An 8,583-nucleotide genomic window follows, 5' to 3' on the forward strand; every position below is an offset into this window, starting at 1 on the left:
TGTTTGTGTGCGATTGTGTAAAAGTATGTTTTACATACGACAGGTGTGATTTTGATTTGGAAACCTGTTATCCATAGAGATCCAAAACCAGAAAAAGGTAAACAATTGCTGCTCAGTAATGCTGCCAGACACACTGATCATGTACTTGCTACTACGCAACTTAATGAGTAGAGTACTGCCAAAAGCAGTGTGGAGAAAACAGGTCATATTTAAATGTGATATAGATAGCATTGTGCTCTACATTGCAAAGAACATCTTCTGACGTGTTTCATCATTACAGGTCTGCTTCAAAATGTGCCTTTAACAGATGAAAATATCACCATTAACAGCTTGCTATCACATATGACCTTGGCCCTCTTATTCTAAATTCTTCTAATATGCTGCTCATTGTTCCTTAATTTATGATTTGTTTGGCTTTGTGTGTAAAATATATAAATGACTTAAGTTAGAAATAACTAGAATGCTACTCGTTTGCAGTGCATGACTAAAAAGCTTTACAGTGCCCAATAACATTAATAAATCCTTTAAATAGTCACAATATCCACCCTTTCCTGATTTACATGACTTGTCCTATATTTTTAAATATTGGGTGCCTACATTATTCTGCTGCCAAGTACTCAGATTCAGTCCACTTTTCCTCCTATCCAAAATGTACACACTTCGCCTTACAAATCCATGCACAGAGGGCTAGTGTGAGGCATGCACAGAGGAGGCAGCTGTATTTGGCACAACTATCTCCTCAATACATTGGGGCACATTATTGAAAGGCTCAACCTCCACTGCCAGCACTGATTTGCAGAGATGGCATCCAAACCTATAGTCGCAGGTGTAGTGACAGAGCCAGCATCACTGCACCTGTTACAACGTCTGCTGGGAAGCAGGGTGCACATTGTGGGCAGTAAGTATATTCTGTCTTTATTTTGTATTGTATTTCTCTCTTAATTGTCTTTCTGCCTAGATCTGTTTATTTCTCTAATTCTACCTTTTTCTCACAAATGTATTATCTGCATAAATCTTACTCATCCTATTGTTCTACTTTTGTTTTTTTAAAAAAAACAAAACTTTTTATCTGTCTAATAAAGTCCCTCTCCTGTTTCATTCTTTTTCTTTCTCCTTTCACTTTTTTTTATTTATTCACTCTTTAGGAGTGATTTACAAAGCTGCAGTTTGGTATATGGTTTTTAAACTGCCATAAAACTGGATGTAGTATCTACAACTCTGCACTTATGCATAAAATGACATCTAATGTATGGTGGTCTTAAAACATCCAAGCTGCATTGTAATCCGTAGTGCATGCCATCCCACCAGGCAAACTTTTTCTATACATAATATGCAAAGCACCTTTTACTTTTTCCCATTTCACTGTAACATCCCTCATTTATTCAGTACTCTAGAAGCTACGTAGGCAATTGCTCTGTGCTCTGCTACATGTACTCACCCAGAGCAGTGATTAGTGAATATTTTAGGAGTTAGGACATCAGCACAGATAAAAATAACTTGCTGGATGGTAGTACAGCAAGCAACAAGTTCTTTTAAACCTAGCTGTAATTAAATAAAATGTGTGTGTGTGTGTGTGTGTGTGTATATATATGTGTGTGTATATATATATGTGTGTATATATATATATATATATATATATATATATATATATATATGTGTGTGTGTGTGTGTATATATATATATATGTGTGTGTATATATATGTGTGTGTATATGTATGTATATATATATATATATATATAGATAGATAGATAGATAGAGAGAGATTTAGAGCTGTGTGGCCCCCAAAAAATCTTTATTTTTCTTGCTCTCTATTTTGCTCGCTCTTTCACTTGCCCCCCCCCCCCCCCCCCCCACAACCTTCCACTTTTTTCTTTTTTTTGTCTTTTCTACATTTTCTTTTTCCCTTCTATCATTTCAATTTTTAACAGTTCTGGTTTTCTTTTTGTTTGTGTTTTTGAGGAGAGAATGGAACATTTTTTATGCATTTTGAAAACTTTGCATTTGATGTCAAAGCACATTGTCAATGCCACTACATCCACAGTTCCTTATATAGGCACAACATCTACTCGTACACAAAGCAACATTTGCTGGTGCTGCACCTCCTGCTTGTAAATTACATGAAATATGTACATTATAATTCTCATTTACGTTTCATCCACTATATTGAAGAACTGTTTTATTGTATTCTGTATCACTGCAACATTCATTCATACACACAGTTTAAAATTACATGATAAGTTGTGCAGTGTAAATAGTCTCTAATTTAATTGGTAGGAAAATCAATATTTCTCGATATTTGTTATTAAACATTTGCAGTAGACATGTGTAGAGAAAATTAAGAAGTTTAAACTACTTTTAGGAGGACTACATCTAAACTTGTGGTTTTTATATGCTCTAATCTACTGTTACAAAATATTTCTTTTCTTCTAAGTTTTGTAGATGATTATAGCATATAAAATATTCCATTTATTCCACAGAATGTTGCACAAAATTAATAATGACAACATAGTGTATTTCATTTTTATGACTAGGCATGTGTCTTCAATAGGTTTTCTAAAAAAACAAAAAAACCCCTATAAGCCTTTAGAAAATGCCTGAAGGCCCACACAACGGAGGAGGGGGAAGGGTGGCTGTAATTAAAAAAATGTTTCTGGACCGTTTACTTGTCAAAGGACACCAGGAACATTGATGTAACAATGCCTTATGGAACTATTAATAAGGAAAGTGAGTGTGCAGGGTTCCTAGGTTATATCAAGCACTATGTTCTCTTAAAGACAGACACCAAATTAATTTGTCTTTCAATCCCAATTGTTGGCATTGATGCTACACTGGTTCTTACACAGAGTCTTCAGAGAGAACAGGTTACAGAAAGGGCAGGCAGAAGCACTGTGGGTGCCCTAGATGCTCCCCTCACAAAATAGTCCAGTCCCACTTTCTCAGCCCATTGCTGACATAAAGGAACACCAGCTGACTGCTTCTTCTCCATTTTAGTGGTGTGGGAGCACAAGGGGGACATAAAAAATACTATGAGTGATATTATGCCCCTAACCATTGGTACCCAAAGCGACTGCCTCAGCTCACTTAATGGTAGTGCTGGCCCTGGCTACAGAGTAGCCAGACAGACTTCTATCTTAGAACCCTTCCAGTCTCATGCCTAAACTCCCACCGGTCGGCTACCTCTCTTTCTCATCCCTTCTTCCCTTCTCCCCCTTCCTCCCGTCTCTCCGTCTCATCCATGTGTCTGTCTGTCTTCCCCTCCCTTTAGATTGTTCGCTCCTTTGAGCAGGGCTCTCCTACCTTCTGTTTCCATCACTTTTAACTGCGCTCTCCAGCTACTCATCTCAGCTCCTCTCAGTCCCTCTGCCCTCTGTCTCCTCTCGCTTCTCTCCGCTCCCCTTAGTGACTCTCAACCTGTCATCCGTGCCCACCCTCTTGGGCCATAGTTACCTGCCTGTACTCACTTTTTTCCCTCCCTCCCTCTCTTTCATGCTGTGCCTGAGCCCCCAGAGTTATAGTGCTTACTGTTACTTGTACTGTGCTGTTTCACCTTGTACTGTGCCATTGTTTGTCCTTGTACGGCGCTACGGATACTTTGTGGCGCCCTATAAATAAAAATTAATAATAATAATAATAACTCCTTTTTTTAGAACTATAAATGGTCTATTTATTGAATTTACCTAAAGCCAACCCCTGTCAGTCCTACAGCACAGAGTTGAATACACAGATTATCAATCAAGAACACGTCCAACCAGGACATTTTCAGCTCACTTCAATGATAGCCCTGGACTGATTCATTTGGTAACAGAGCAAAAGATTAACACCTTCAGGGTAAAATAGAAGTATGTCCACAGAATACAGAGAATACTAACCACAGCAGCCATTATATATCCCTCTGGAATATGAAAAAATGTATATCCACCTAGAATATTATTTATATACAAACAGGGAGGTGCATACATAAATTGTAATATGCTTTTGCCACACAAAGAAAGAAAGGTATGTTTTCAAAGGGGCACTCGGGAATGGAGATTAAAATTAAAATATAATCAAACTTTATAAGTAATTCATTAGAAATAATGAGTCAACCTCCAGATTGTATATGTGATCACAAAATAAAAACATATAGGGGTATTATTGTGCAAAAATAGTGCAAAGGTGATTTCAAATTGCTGTATGAAACTGCTATGCCCTATCAATTATATTTATATATTTAATCTCAATTATTTATTATGATAAAGCTCAAAATCTAATAGTTTATATCCCTAAATGGGATAAAATAATATTGTTATAAATGAACATGTAACTATTTACAGTCAGCCAGTAGTATGATTATAATTAGTGTGTCACAAAGATCTATTTTTCAGCTATCAGTAGATTCTGATATCCCAAATGTAATGAAATAGCTCCAATGAGTAACTAAATCTCATACACTCAGCACACACAAATTGCATAAATGTATAAATATTATAAAACATTATAATTTGATTTTGGAGCTCATGAGGAGATAGGCTTTTTTATTAAATGAGAATGTTATTAATACTATCAATTTAAATTCTGGGACTCATCGGGAGCCCTGCTTATTAAACAAAAAAAAACTACTTATTTAATGTCCAGCTCATTGGTGGGAGGGAGACTTAACTAACCACTCAGCTTTACAGGATGTGAATAATAAATATTTATTTTCCAAACAGGGCCCCAACATTCCAGGATCCGGCCAAGTAGCAACTGAGCTGAAGACACCAGCAGCAGCACCAGGTAGTCAAAGGTAAAAGAAAATGTAGAAGAGTGCAACACAGGGTTGGAGGATGGTGTTGCACTTGTAGAAGTCTAGGCAGGTCCCCATGTCCCCACTGTAGGATGGCTATGCCTCCCTGGGTGTGCGCTACCACTGAGAGGCAGCATCTAGTTCCATGGTGGGTGCCTGGAATGTTGTGGCTCTGTTTGGATAAAAGGGATATATACATAAATTGTGGAAAGTCTAGCAATGAGTAAACAATTTAAACCATCCCAGCATTAAATAATGAAATCACCCCACTTTAAATTAAGTCACTCCGATAACCCCACTATTAAATTAAATAGTCCCCACCGTCAAATAAATTGTTCCCATCAATATATTAGTATGTCCCACCCACCATTATCAGCATCCACCTTGGCCAGTAAATTAATACCCAGCCCCCAGCCCCATTAAAGTAATAGCACCATCCCCCACTCTTACTTTCTTTCAGGCTCTGTAGATTTCAGAGGCAGGCTCTTCTGTCACTATGTCATGTGGTGTGCGCCCCACATGTGTCAGTGCTGGAGAAAGGGGCAAAATGGATCTGTAGATAGGAGGCACCGAAGGGGTTGGTCCCAAGAGAGGAGACTGGGCCAGAGCTGCATATCTTCTTATTGAAGCATCTGCACAGAAAATGAACACATAAAACGTACATGTCCATACATTATGTATGTTACATAAGCAGTATTGAAAGCTGATTAAAAGTTTGTGGATCCTTTAGTCTCTTTTTATGCATTAATTTGACATCAATGTGATGTGATCTTCATCTAAGTCTCATTATGAGAATCTTTATTGATCACGTTTATCAAACATTCATTGTCTTTGTGGAAAAAGTATGTTAACCTTTAAATGAAGTAACTGATAGTGCCCTTACTAGCAGCAATGACTGAGAAAAAAATGTTACCTTTGTTGATCAATCCACCATGCCAGATTCCAAAATGTCTTGTTCCTCTTTACCGTACTGTTTTGATTGATCATTTTGGACTATGCTGCATTAACTGCTCCCGTTAGGTAAGGCCACAACATATCAATTGACTTAAGTCAAGATAACAGGTGCAACTTCCAAAACTTTATATTTCTTTTGATTCAGCTTTTCTATAGTAGATATGTGTACATAGCTTTAAAGGAATATTATATAGTAGATATATGTTAGATATGTGTGATGCATAATCCACATTCTTTTATGTGTCCGTGAATAAATAGTTACCCCCATGTTCTGCAAAATGGCCTGGTACAATACACAATTCTTGCCGAGGGATGGCATGTTACAGTGACACTGCAGCAGAAATTGGTATTTTGCCTCTTCTGTGAATGGAAGCATAGAGGCCGCTGTAAAGTTTCAAACTCCTCGGAAAAAAAAATTCAGTGTCAGTTTTTGAAGTGGGTGATGGTTATTCATTCCTTTGTCAGATGAAAGAACACCAAGTGAAGTTTTTGTAGATGGCAGACAGTAAGGTTAGCACTAAAGGCTCCTACTCTGCCTGCTTCCATCTCCCACATCTGGCTCAAGTCCCAGGGATAGAAATTTACTAATGAGGAACAGGAGAAAATGACAATGCCTGCCTCCTCACAGTCCTTTTAGAGCAACAGCCAAACCAACTTTTCATCCTTCACCTCCATCAAACATGCCATTCCTACCAAGCCACCATCCTTTAAATATTAAACAGAAAATAAAAGTTTAATTGAACCTATGCCAAAGTTCTGCATTTTAACCTTTATAAGAGTCAACATATTCTTCAGCTCTATGATATCTAAATAACAATGCACTAAAGCAGTCATTCCCAATGTGGGCAATATCGCCCACCAGTGGGCGAATGAAGTCGCATGGGGGAGATGAAGAGTCAAGATTACTTTGGGAGGTGAGTTTGGGTGATAGGTAGACTTTGTATACTCACTTTTTTTATAAACAAACAAAATTCAAACAAGAAATATTAAAGAATAATCAAACATTGTATTAAAGTCAATAGACATCTTTTGCTAAAGATACATAAGATACGGAACAAGCGAGTTCAGTACCTATTGTTTCATCCGTTGGGAGAATAGCAAAGATAACATTAAAATACTCATTTGTAGATTGCAGAGTGTTCAATTTATAAAATTCATTATAAGATGACATACTGTGTTTCTGTCACTTCTGTGAACCCCCGACTACCCCACGCCATAAGTGTAAGTTGCTTTTTACCGATCCAACCAAGTAAATCGGAGAAAGTAAATTGAATACAAAATTACACCAGATTCATTCCCTTTTTTGTTAGAACTCAGTGGCGCACCCAGGGGGGTTTCTAGTAGCCCAGAAACCCCCAAAATAAAAATAAGGAAGAAAAAGAAGAGACTTAATACATTAAAACAAAAAGTGGCAGCCGTTCTCTGCACTACATGTATGTTAATTACTTACAATGTAAGTAATAAACACACATTTAGTGCAGAGAGCGGCTGCCCCTCTGTGTTTTACATGCTGGTTGTATCCTCGGAACCTCCACTGTGTTTCCTGTTTGTTTTTTTTGTTCAAACTTTATTTGCAGCATATTTCTTACATGATGCGAGTAAAGATTAAACAAGAAAAAAAACCTACTAGAGCTGCTCCTCGTTGTTCTGCACGCAGACAGCACACAACCTGCACAGCCTGAACAGTTTCTTCTGGGGATTATAAGGTGAACCCCCCTTTCCCTAATAGAACCCATATGTATTACATGTGGGTTTATTAGGGTGTCTGTAGATGTAGCACACTAAAGCAGTGCGCACTTTTAATGATTTGTACGCTTAATGGGTTGAGGGTGATTATTAGCACATTACAGTATATGTCAGCTATCATATATATACTTTTTGTGCCATCTATTAATGCTTTTGTTCACAGGACAAATAAGCCCCTCCCACAATGATGACATAACACTGTATTTATTGCTTCATTTAGATTCAATAAAAAAAAAAAAATTTCAGCTCTGAAAATGGTTGATTTGAAGAAAAAATGCAGACAGTACAGTGTCGAGTACCTAAAGTTTGGATTTATTGAGTCGCCTTCCAATAAAACGTTATCAATGTGCCTTTTATGTCACAAAACTTTTAGTAATGAAGCTATGAAGCCATCTAGTTAGGGTGCATGCTGATAAGAAAAACAAGGGATTATTATACTTTCAATCACTCCAGGACCAGTTTTTGAAAAAACCCACAGTATCTGGTATGTTTTCAACCAATTCAAAGTGTGATGATAATGGCTTGCAAGCCTCTTACAACATATCTTTATTGATAGTGGAATCTGGAAAGCCGCATTCTATTGGCGAGGAATTAATTTTGCCATGCATTGCTGGAGTGTTACGCACTGTTCTTCACAAATCTCCGTTTGATACATTGAAGATTTCATTGAGTAACAATGAATAGATGAAATGGCTCAAGATGTCGAACAATCTCTCTGTGAAATTTTTCAATCGTCTCAATTTTCCCTGCAATTAGATGAATTCACATTGCCCGGGAAGCGTTATTGCTAGCTTACGTACACTTTGTAAAAGAGGGGATTTTTTTTCAGGAATTATTGTTTGCTAGAACACTGAAAAGCGACACGAAAGGGGAGTCCATTTTTCACGTTGTGGAGACATTTTTTCGAGAAAAAGCTATACCCTTAACAAACACAGAATCTGTAGCAACAGATGGAACTCCCGAAATGGTAGGATGTCATCGAAGATTCGACAGCATTTAGTAGCAAGGCACCTCAGCGAGAATCTTCACCAAACTCTACAATTCGTCATTGCCGTGGTCAATAAAATTAAGTCTAATCCGCTCAACAATATAATATTCTCGAAACTGTGCGAAGAAA

This window comes from Mixophyes fleayi, chromosome 1, assembly GCF_038048845.1.
Source record: "Mixophyes fleayi isolate aMixFle1 chromosome 1, aMixFle1.hap1, whole genome shotgun sequence".
NCBI lineage: Eukaryota > Metazoa > Chordata > Amphibia > Anura > Limnodynastidae > Mixophyes > Mixophyes fleayi.